Genomic DNA, 12,356 nt, shown 5'->3' on the forward strand with positions numbered 1-12,356 from the left:
AAAAACACCAATACAGCATACTAACACATATATATGGAATTTAGAAAGACGGTAACAATAACCCTGTGTACGAGACAGCAAAAGAGACACTGATGTATAGAACAGTCTTATGGACTCTGGGAGAGGGAGAAGGTGGGAAGATTTGGGAGAATAGCATTGAAACATGTAAAATATCATGTATGAAATGAGTTGCCAGTCCAGGTTCGATGCACGATACTGGATGCTTGGGGCTGGTGCACTGGGACGACCCAGAGGGATGGAATGGGGAGGGAGGAGGGAGGAGGGTTCAAGATGGGGAACACATGTATACCTGTGGCGGATTCATTTTGATATTTGGCAAAACTAATACAGTTATGTAAAGTTTAAAAATAAAATAAAATTAAAAAAAAAAAAAGAAAACAGAGGGTCTCCTTTTATTGATAATGATATTATAATTAGAAGTCACATGCCAATGACACGGGCAGAATAAGCAGCAATTACCAGTAGAATAGCACATGGTCTAGCCAGTTCCACTTTAGCAGAAGGTCTGGTGAGTGGTTTGGGAGGTTTATGAGCAATTAGCAAAGGATTAAGAGAGAGAGAGATGGGCTTGGGATATAAACTCAAGGAAGCTGGGCTGAAGCTGTGAGCCCCAGACATTTTTAGCTACTGCAGCCCTATTCTTTCACTGACATGGTCAGAACTAAGGTAGAAAATGTTGGCAAATCCATGTTGCATAATCCTTTTATCTGGTGACCACTGATTAGTAGAAGGAAACCCCCACTAACAATAAGCAGGCTCATTTTCCTGATGGCTTTGTGAACTAGTTTACTAGTGGCTGGATAGTCATCTGCCTTATCTGCTTTTCGTATCCGTCCCTTTTTTACCAAGAAAGTTTGGACCTAAAGAAATGAGGATATATAGCAGGCAGTCAACAAAGTACATCAATAATCTCCAATTAAAAGACAAAGACTCAAAGTAAGGATAGGGAAATAGATCAGTGGAACAGAATAAAAGCAAGAAGACTCACACCTACTCAATCCACTTATTTTAAACAAAGGTGTCACGTCAATGCAATGAAGAGAAGAATTTTTAACAAATGATGCTGAACAATTAGGGAAAAAATAAAAAGAACTTCCTCCCTCTGTCTCCTTTATAAACAAACATGAATTTTAAATGAACCATAGACTGAAATTCAAAAGGCTCAAAGTCCTACTTTTTTAAAGTGAAACACTTGAACAGAAATATCATATATCAATAAACACTGGAAAAAGTGCTCAACATCATTATTTATCAGGGAAATGCAAAAGACGGAGACTCACTGTTTCTATGTCCTGCTACGCAAATATGGGCTGTGCATTCCTAAAAATGAAAATAACTCCCTTAAATGTGGGAGATGAAAGGGATGGAAAAATCAACACTCTCATTCTTTTTTTTAATATTTATTTGGCTGCCCTGGGTCTTAACTGCAGCATGCAGGATCTTGGTCTTCACTGAGGCACGCAGGACTCTTAGTTGCAGCATGCGGGCTCTAGTTCCCCGACCAGGGACGGAACCAGGCCCCTTGCGTTGGGAGCACAGAGTCTCAGCCGCTGGACCGCCAGGGGAGTCCCCAGCACTCTCATTCTTCATTAGGAATGTAATTGGCACAGATTTTGGGAGAGCAATTTAGCAGAACTTAACATCATTTTACGCAATCATCTTCGACCCAGTGATATCAGTTATAGGGATAATCTAAAGAGAACGCACCCCTGTGCACAAAAATGCCTAGACAAAAGTATTCACTGCAGATTTGTTTGGAATGAAAATCTAGAAACTCTCTAAAATATTAGCCCATAAATATGGGAAAAGGTTAAGTTATGGTACATCCATTATACATATGATAGATGCAATTGTTAAAATGACAGAGTACATGCCTACTTACTGACATGGAGAGACCTGTAAGGTATACAGACCTGCTGCTAAGCAAAAAGAAAGAAGTCACCGAACACTGTAAATGGCTCTATTTACATTAAAGACTCAACTCTGGGAGATAGTGAAGGACAGAGAAGCCTGGCATGCTCCAGTTCACAGGGTCACAAAAAGTGACTGAACAACAACAACATCTTTAAAGACACATAAACAAAAGCAAAAGTAAATTTCTGGAAGGATGCACATAGGAATGTGGTAATGTCCACCTCTGTGCACACAGGGAGTAAGGATACCTTTCATCACTTTTTACTCTTTCTGTTATTTGTTTATAACTAGGATGAATTTACTTGTTACCACTGTAATTATTTACAAAATAATGCAATAAAAACTGCTTTTTAAAGTACTGAATATGAATTACTAACAGAACTAACACAAGATTATGTGCCACACGCTCTGCTAAAGAGTCTTACATACCTTTTTTCATTTAATCTCACAAAACAAGCACTGGTACTCATTTTTTTAACTTTTTATTTCATCCTGGAGTACAGCCAATTAACACTGTTGTGCTACTTTCAGATGACAGCAAAGGCATGCAGCCATGTGTATACATGTTATCCATTCTCCCTCCAACTCCCCTCCCATCCAGGCTGCCATATAACATTGAGCAGAGTTCAACACTGGTACTCATTTTTTATTACATGAGAAAGCTGAAGCTTAGAAAGTTTGTTGGTAGTACAATGGCCTCTCAAAAATCATCTGAGGAGTGACTCTGAAAAAGAAACTCTGATGATTGGACCTCATGTCAGATCTACAGAATCAGAATTTCTGTGGATGGGGTCCAAGCATCTGTATTTTGTAGTTAAAGCTCCCGACAGTGATTCTAATGTGCTCACAGGGTTGAGAACCAATGACTGACATTGATTCTCAGTCTGAGGTCATATTGCTTGCAATTGGAAGAGCAAAGGTTCGGATTCACTGACACTTCATATGCAAGAAATGATAGAGATAAAGAGATGACAGAGATGTAGACAAAGATATACATACTGAATTTTTTTTTTCAGCTATTGAGAAAGAGCATCTCAAGCATAAAACGGTCCATGCACTAATTCCGCTTCTTCCTTCTCCAGAACCCATCCTCTGAATCTGTCTTCTGCAGTGGTCCCTGAAACTCCTGTGGGATGATGTTTCAAATAGTTAACGACCAGACACCACAGGCACAGACCAATCAGAATGGACCCTGAACTCAGCACTGGGGCGGGAGTCAGGCTTTCAGCTTTTGATCAGTGAATCCTAGAGAGCTGAGGCGGTCCCAGGGAAAACAGCAGTGGGATGCCACTTAGCAAGCTCAAGACAGCAGCTGTTTACTAACCAACACGGAAATAGTTCAATATTTTACCAACTAATACAGTAGTAGCACCAGTGTCTGTCTGCACCTAGACTAAGATCTGAGGATTTGGCGGGGGGTGGGGGGGATGGGTGGGGGTGAGTATTTTTGAAGGTTGTTCTACGATGGTCTGCCTATCAGGCCATTTTATGTCTCTACCCAAAGACTGCTTATTGACTGTCGGGAGGGAAAGTAAGAGGCTGGCACACAATCTGTGATCCACACCGAGCTGCCCCACCAGCTGTTGCATGCCTAGCAGCCCCGGCTCCCAGCCCGATTCATTCCCAGCTCCTAGGGGGTTTGTCACTTTGCTGGTTATTGCTATGTTTCCATCCTGAAATGGCAGCTCCAGTTGTGTTTCCCAGATAATTTCGAAGATGCTAATTGCCACCTGCTGATTTCCTGTATAAACACTGTACTTCACACATGAGATTAATCAGAGTGCTGTGGACTGTTCTGAGGAAATGTGTGTATGTGTGTGTGCTCACTGAGTTTCATTACTGTGGCGGATTTAAATCATAGGCAATGTTTGCTCACAAAGCTGCATTAGCAAAACGACAGGGAAAACAAAATTACAAAATACCATAAACTGCAAGCTCATAGACTGTATAAACAACTACTCGAGTCAGCCGACGATGCACTGACTAAATTCTAGAACCGAGCATGAGGAAGGTAGCCTCTCTAAAGGAGACTTTGACGCACAGATGCTTATGTTTCTAAAAGAAACCAAACCTGAAAACATTTTCAAAGGTTTAGAGAAAGTACATTCTCTTTAGATTCAAGATTGGCCTTGTGTCAAATCCTAGCTCTTTCAGTGACTACCTGTAATATTCATGCAAATTACCTGGGTCTCCAAACCTCCATTTCCTCATTTGTAAAATGGACATTATAATATCTAGGTTGCCTGAGACAACATGTATCAGGCCTAATTGCATGTTAGTCCGAAATGTATGGCTTGTGACAGAAATTTAATTCAAAGTGACCTCAGCAAAACAAGAAATGTATTGGCTCAAAATATTAAAAAATTAGGCCTCTGGCTTCAGGTCTATGAGCCCAAATGATGACTATGGAACACTTTGACACCCTCTCTACTTTCTGGCCCTGCTTTCCTCTGCCAGACCTCATTCTCAGGTAGACTTTACTTATGGCAAGCTAGTAGACTAGCCAACAGCCCCACATGTTTTATCCTCTCAGCAACCACAGAGAACTGGTATAGATTGCATTTCACTTGGAAAATGACCCACTAGCCCATTCTCAGATCACATAGTTGGGTAGGAAAGTGTCTACTCACATAGCCCTAGTCAAGCCCCGGAGATATGTACAAAATCAGTCACATATATGATAACACAGATGGACTTCTGACCCCAAAATCATTGCGAAGTTTGAAGGACAGCCAGCCTCATAAGTTGGACCATAAAGAAAGCTGCATGCCAAAGAATTGATGCTTTCAAACAATGGTGCTAAAGAAGATTCTTGAGAGTTCCCTGGATAGCAAGGAGATCAAACCAGTCAATCCTAAAGGAAATCAACTCTGAATATTCATTGGAAGGACTGATGCTGAAGCTGAAGCTTCAATACTTTGGCCACCTGATGTGAAGAGCTGAATCACTGGAAAATACCTTGATGCTGGGAAAGACTGAGGGCAGGAGGAGAAGGGGTGACAAAGAACGAGATGGTTGAGTAGCATCACCAACTCAATGGATATGGATCTGAGTAAACTCCGAGAAACAGTGAAGGACAGGAAACCCTGGCGTGCTGCAGTCCATGGGGTCTCAAAGGGTCAGACATGACTTAGTGACTGAACAACAACATAAGGAAAAATCAGTATTCCATCATCAGAATCTCAACCCCAGATTGGTACTCAACCTTCTGTATAAGCAGACGTCCCGAGTGACAAGACAGAGAAGTTTGCTCAACTCAGAGATGCTGGTCAACCCTCATGCTCACATGGGATGAGATGATTTCGGTTCTAAGCCAACAGTGGAAAGTGGTAGTTCGCAGACTCAAACCCAGGCCCATTTGGCCAAGGTAGTCATTTGTCATTTTCTGTTTCCAAGCATCTCTGAAAGCTTACTGCATTTCCTATAGGAAACTCTCATAGTATTCCAGCCAGTGGTCCTGGTCTCCACCTAGTCACTTTATCCCTTTATCTAGCCCCATCCCCACAAGTGGGGCAAGATGGGGTCCTCTACCCCTTCATTTCCATTGTCCCTCCTCCTCAACTTCCCCCCTGATGTGAACAGGGTCTCCAGAGTGTGGTAATGTATCAAATTTATCCTGTGATAGTTGGTCAATATTAGCCACAGGATTTCATGGTCTTTAGGTATCTTGCTCTAAAAAAAAAAAATTAAAATGTGAGAAATCAGGGCAAATGGGTCTTATCAGGACAGATTAAAAAGAGTAGGTGCACAAGAAGTCTAGCTGCTGCTGCTGCTGCTGCTGCTGCTGCTAAGTCGTTTCAGCCGTGTCTGACTCTGTGCGACCCCATAGATGGCAGCCCACCAGGCTCCCCAGTCCCTGGGATTCTCCAGGCAAGAATACTGGAGTGGGTTGCCATTTCCTTCTCCAATTCATGAAAGGAAAAGTGAAAGTGAAGCCACTCAGTCGTGTCTGACTCTTAGCGACCCCATGGACTGCAGCCTACCAGGTTGCCCCATCCATGGGATCTTCCAGGCAAGAGTACTGGAGTGGGGTGCCATTGCCTTCTCCACAAGAAGTCTAGAGCTCTTGTTAAATAAGAATGGAGGGATGCCAAGATAAAGGGGACTTCTTGGTGTCTATGAAAGTAAAAACTTAGCCTGATTGAAAAATAATACACATAAAACAGAAATGTTGGTAGCAGCATCTGGACTCTGATGCCCTTCCTGACCAGCTATGAGGAATATTAAAGTCCTTTCTATAATGAGTTGAGTTTATTCGCCTTTCTGGTCACTTGGTTAAAGTACCAGTGTTAGCTACAGCATAAAGTGACATGCTCCTTAGCACAGCTCCTGATTCAGACCACCCGGATCTGAACCCAAGATCCTCCACTCCACAGCTAGAATGCCTTAGGCACATTACTTAACTTCTCTGTGCCTCCATTTCCTTGTTAGGAATAATAGCATCTGCCTCCCAGTGTTGGCACAAGAAAGAAATTAACATCTATACAGGAACTAATTCAAACTAAACCTGGCTCATAATAAAACTGAATACACTTAGCTGTTCTGCAAGCAGCAACCTAGTCTCCCTTCCTTCAGGAAACTAAGCTCCTTGTCTGCATGAACTTGGTTGATTGGGTAATACCTCAGGACAGTGTTAGGTCTCTCTATGGACTCACAGAGGCAAAGCTGAGGTACCATAGGGATGTGACTTGCACCCACGGAGCTTTGATTTCCTTACAAATTGCTACTTGCTTTTGTGCACTTGATTTTCTGATCGGCAGGGATTTTTCTTCTGTTTGACAGTGCTGGAGTAAGCTCGTCCGTTGGCTTACTCTGAAAGGGGGGAAAGGTCGGCAGCAAACTTTTCTTGCCCTTAGGCTGAAAAGACTTGGCACAGTAAATTACAAGAGGTGAGCTACGCTGGTCACAGGAGGGCATAAAACGGATGTCAGACTTTGCTAACAACTAGGAAGCAGCATCACAAAGCAGTAGCAGGTGTTACCAAAACTCCAGAGGCAACGGCTACAGAACCCGGAAGGGTAGTTATCCAGGCATAGAGATGAGGGTGGAGACTACTCGATGGGCTGGCATAAGCCAACTTTGCCTGAAGGCTTGTCTGCAGCTCTTGTAGCTCCAGGTATCTTGTTAAGGTCATCTTTGCATTCTGGCACTTCCAACCTCCCTCCTTCACCAACTTATACACTCGGGTCACTCTGATCCCTTGCCTGTACTCCACTCAGTCACCTCTAGAATTCCTTTTATCAAGTCAATTCCTACTCATTCCTCAAGCTTAACTAAATTTGTTTCCTCCAGAAAGTTTGTTGCCCACTTCCAAATCCTTTGAACTGATGGCTCTCTTTATACAATCAGGTGGAATTAAACACTGTCTTATGGCACTCCTTACACTCAAGCTTTGTAAGACAGCAAACATCATTGGTTTTACCTGGGTAGCATCTTTTATTCTTCCCTCTGGTAGCAATACCTACCTGATTTTTTTCTTTGGGAAAAAAAAATGCTTCCAAACTCTTGGTCCATGTGGCTGTTGGAGGAGGTCATCAAAAGGACATGACCACCAGGTGACCTCCGAGCTGGACCAGGGCAATCAGAGGCTCTTCAGGCCCTTGCCCTGTCCTTGAAGTATAAGTATACATCCTGTCCTCCAGTCGTACAGTGAAAGCTCTTCAAGGATACAGCCTTGAGAGAGTAATGTGCAGTAGAAGGCCAACTAGACTGAATACATGATTGAATACAATCAAAGCCTCTATATAAACTACTACAATTCTAGGGTGGGTACCAAGATCTACTCATCCACAGGCACTAAGACAAGCCTTGTATGTAAGTTCTCTCACATGCTATCAGGCGCTGCAGAGTGTGGAGACCCTCCAAATGCTCCTGCCCCCAATCCTGGGGAGAACCCTGTAGTCTGTAGGGACGGAGTCGGGGAGATTCCCGCTAATGCCTGTTGCACGAGTCCGGTTGGGGTGGTGACCCGTTCACATGGACTGCAGTCGCTCTTCAGCCCAACACAGACACCATCTGGAGGGAAACGGGAATGGACTGCAGTTGCCAGAGGGCTGAACTCAGCATTTGGTGATCACTTCCAGCAGGTGCAGTGGTAAAGAATCTGCCTGCCAATGCAGGAAACTCAGGAAACACAGATTCGATTCCTGGGTCAGGAAGCTCCCCTGAGATGGAAATGGTAACCCATTCCAGTATTCTTGCCTGGAGAATTCCATGGACAGAGGACCCTGGCAGACTACAGTCCAAGGGGTCACAAAGAATCGGACACAATTGAGCCACTGAGCACACACACACACACACACACACACACACTTGAGCTCTGGTCATTAGCCCTTTGCACTGACAGTTGGGCTGTTCTAAGGGGATTGACCCCACAGCTTAGAAAATGGAAAGCTGAGGGGTGGCTGATTATGAATAAGCCCTTGTGGAGTCAGGATATGTGCAAAGTCATTTGAGTTTGCCTGTTTAGAGCTTCAGTCAGTCCTCACTGTCCTCCACATCCTGGCTCAGAGTGTGCCAACACCCCAGGGCAACCAGAAGTTGACGTGGCCTAGGTGCAAGCCCTGGCAGCTGATCCTTCAGTAGATACAACAGATGGGTGCACAGAAGTGACCACAGTAGTGCCTGAGTGGGATGGTGCACTGCCAAGATTAACTGCACGCCCCTGAAATACAGTGACTTGGTTAATGCTCGAACAGCATGACCTGCGTGTTCCAAATATTTCCAAGGCAGCTGCAAAAGTCTAGGGTCACCCACTGGGGTTCCCAACTGGAAAGGGACTGGAAGACTGAATGATTATACTGGCCCCTCCCTCTGAGTGAGGGCTCTAAATATGCCTTGTTTTGTGTGGTTACTGTATCTCGCCTAACCCAAACTTTCCTCTGTCACTATGCAAACCAGGCAGCCACCACTAGGGGATTAGAGAAACTGACTACCCTCATCAAAAAAAAAAAAAAAAAAATCAGTGATCAATGGTCACTTTTCAAAGGTCATGATATGCAAGACTGGGGAAAAGAACATGACATCAAATGGAGGTCCCACCTCCCCTATAAGCCACAGGCTGCAGTGTTGCTAAAAGTCAGGCCCAACTGAGCGACTTCACTTTCACTTTTCACTTTCATGCATTGGAGAAGGAAATGGCAACCCACTCCAGTGTTCTTGCCTGGAGAATCCCAGGGACGGGGGAGCCTGGTGGGCTGCCGTCTATGGGGTCGCACAGAGTCGGACACGACTAAAGCAACTTAGCAGCAGCAGTGTCGGTAAAAAAAGGAGGAGGAAACATTAAAGAAGCAGATTAAATTACTTACAGGTAAAATCTCCCTGGTCAGGTGGACTAAAGTACTGTCCCAGCCTTTAATATATTTGAATGACAACCAGTAGGGTCTGTTGCCCCATCTGCCAGTAAGGGGACCCCTGCCCCAAAACTCAATGCCCTAAGGGTAGGCAGTCTCTGGAGGCAGACATTGCCCTGACTCCCCCATCTGGATCAATGTGCTGAGAACACCAAGCCCTGCTGCACCTGGGAAGGGTGTTATCTACTGGAATCTGTGAGGGGACATCCCACTGCGATGGGTGGATTCCTTCACACCCCTGGGTGAGGGGGCACTACTCAGTCTCCACCAGGATCCTGTTGTCTTGCTGCAGGCCGGACCAGCTGAAATGTACTCTACCTGGAATGGAACGTACCATCAAAGAGGGGAGAAGGTGAGATCCTGGTCTGGCATTCCCCACCCATCCCCCATCCATCTCCTCACACCTGACAGTGCTACCTTCCCCACAAGCACAACTGGGTCAAGTTCTAAATGCTGCAGCTGCATTAACATCCAAGGGTCAGGCCACAGTTGTAGTTCTTACAGAAGGGGAAGACCTCTGCATATAAGTCCCTGCTATGTTTCTGTCTTATTGACCTTGGTCTTCTGCTGCTCCTGTGGTTTCCAGTCCTGGGATGGGCACCTGATGGAGATACCCTTCTACAGTGGGCCCACCTGATGTCTGGCAAACCAATCAATCCGCCTGTTGGGTATGTGGGCAGCTACCCATCTCAACTCGTCAGGACTGGCATAGTGGGTATCACCACTCCAGGGAGGGGACTGGAAGGCCTCTAAAGCAGTACCTTAAGGAATGACAAGCCAGAACTAATACTCTTCATTCATCTGATATCACCAACACTGATCCAGAAGACTGGCCCCTACGATCAATAACACTGAACAGAGCACACTTTTTCTGTCAATCAAACTACACAGCCAGGCCATCAAACTGCTGACAGGAAGGGTCCTAAAAATATCACTGGAGTCATGGGTGGTTCTCAAATTTGGTTTGCACTCAAATGGTTTGCACTCAAATTTGGGGTGGGTTCACTTGGGTCCATGCCAGGTGGCGGACATTTGAGCACCTGGGCAACTCAATGTTGGGAACAGAAAAATCACTCTAAAAAGAAAGGACCCAGACTTCTCTGGTGGTTTAGTAGTAAGAATCCACCTGCCAATGCAGGCGACATGGGTTCAATCTCTGGACCAGGAAGCTTCCACATGCTTTGGGGCAACTAAGCCCATGTGCCACAACTACTGAGCCTGTGCACCCTAGAGCCTGTTGGTCTGTGGTAACAAAAGCCACGTCCATGAGAAGCCCACGCATCACAACTAGAGAGTAGCCCCTACTCCCCTCAACTAGAGAAAGCCCACATGCAGCGATGAAAACCCAGAGCAGCCAAAAATAAAATAGAAAAAAAAAAAAAAAACAATTATACCATGGGTGTGGGATGGCTATCACTGAACTGTGTGGTCATTCTGTCACATTAAGAGCTAGTGACTGATTTGGCACTAATTGGTCACACCACATATCTGCTAGATGACCTGGAATGTGACCCAATGGCTGTGTGGCTCAGGTCTTTGGCCATGCCTTCCACTTGTGGTTGGGCCGCTGTGACCCTGGGTTTTCCTGAGCCCAGGGGAGAATCCACCCAGAGTAACAAAAGCTGCCAAACTCCCTGCGGTCAAGGCCAGATGGGCATGTCCTGTTTTCCACTCCATCCACTCCATCTGGCCTCCATCTTTATCCCCTCTATTGGCCTGGAGGACAATCATAGCACACACAGAAGCCCTTACTAAGTTCACCCAGAAACTCTTCTAGGACAGCTAGCAAAGGCTGTCCTTACTAGACACTGAAGTATGTCCAGTGAGAAAATCCATCCTACAAAATAGGATGGCCTTGCATGTTGTTACTACAAGGTGTCACCTGTGCCATGACCCAAACAAGATGTTGTGTGTTCACACCGGATGAGTCAGCTAACACAGCATCTTTAACAAACCTCACGAGGACACAAGCGCTTGCCCTGAGTGATCCGGCCCCTAGCCTAGGGGGTTTAATAAACCAATGGCTCAGATCATGGGCTTCTTGATGGGAAAAACTGTTACTTATGTTGAGAATCATTATCTTGATGTGTGTTTTCTCTTGTATGTGCCTCTACAGCTGCTGTGGCTTCTGCCTCTAGTGACCAGATAACCACCCAACAAGCCACCTCCCTGCTGGCGACACCCCTTGCTGACCACTCAGGGCCCACTGTGGAAGTGGGGGCTAGGTGGAGTGTCAGAGGAGGTCACCAAGAGAACATGCCCACCAGTTCACCCATGAGCTGGACCCCACTAATCAGAGGCTCCTCACTCCCTTCCTTTGTCCTTGGAATGTATGTTTTGCCCACTGCCACAAAGTGCGGGCTGTTTCAAGGACAGAGCCTTGAGAGAGCAGTATGTTGTTGAAACCATCTGGACAGTATTCATGACTGAACCCTATTAAAGCCTCTACATAAACTATTAAGATTCTGGGGCTGGGTGCAGAGATCTAGTCATCTTGTGGCCCCTAAGCCAAGCCTTATGTGTCAGTTCCCTTGCCTGTTACACCCACCACCTACCCATCTGGAGTGGCTGCCTCTTTTTGGTCTCTCTTTGTCTTCCATGTACAGGGACATGTTTACCGACCCAGAAGTGGCTCAGAAAGCTCAGCTCCAGAAACGGACATGTGGCCCAGGTCTAACCCATCAGGTATTCCACCACCCTGGTCACAATGATTGGTTGAGGAATGGCACATGACCCAAGTCAACAAACCTCATCAATGTCAGCCCCAGGATTTTTGCTGGATTGGGAAAAAAATAAAAGAGCAGGTACTCTCTTCCGAAAGACCAACAGCTACCATAGGATGTAAAGAACCTTTATGAAAATAAAGCCAAGTCAGAAGAAAGCAGAGCTGAATAAATGGAGGAATCGGATACCTGATTATACCTGAGGGCATAATCTGGATAGAGCTGTGCCTGAATTTAAACTTTCCCTGGACATTTCAGTTATATGAAACAAATTCCCTTCACTCAACAAATATTTATTTTTTTTTCAACAAATATTTATTGAAGGCCTACTGCTCCAAACACTAAA

The 12,356-nt window shown here is 45.1% G+C and overlaps 1 long non-coding RNA gene across 3 annotated transcripts in view; it reads right to left on the reverse strand.

The window, feature by feature from the left end:
• LOC102402106 overlaps positions 1-12,356 on the reverse strand; it is a 63,662-nt gene that overhangs the window by 44,893 nt on the left and 6,413 nt on the right. For 2 of the 3 annotated variants that reach the window (XR_006548202.1, XR_006548203.1), the window contains exon 1: positions 2,935-4,746. The exons of the other annotated variant lie outside the window; for it this stretch is intronic. This is a non-coding gene — a long non-coding RNA (uncharacterized LOC102402106). Of the gene's footprint in view, positions 1-2,934; positions 4,747-12,356 lie in introns of those variants that run through there. 3 annotated transcript variants of the gene reach the window in all.

This window comes from Bubalus bubalis, chromosome 24 (assembly GCF_019923935.1).
Source record: "Bubalus bubalis isolate 160015118507 breed Murrah chromosome 24, NDDB_SH_1, whole genome shotgun sequence".
Lineage (NCBI taxonomy): Eukaryota > Metazoa > Chordata > Mammalia > Artiodactyla > Bovidae > Bubalus > Bubalus bubalis.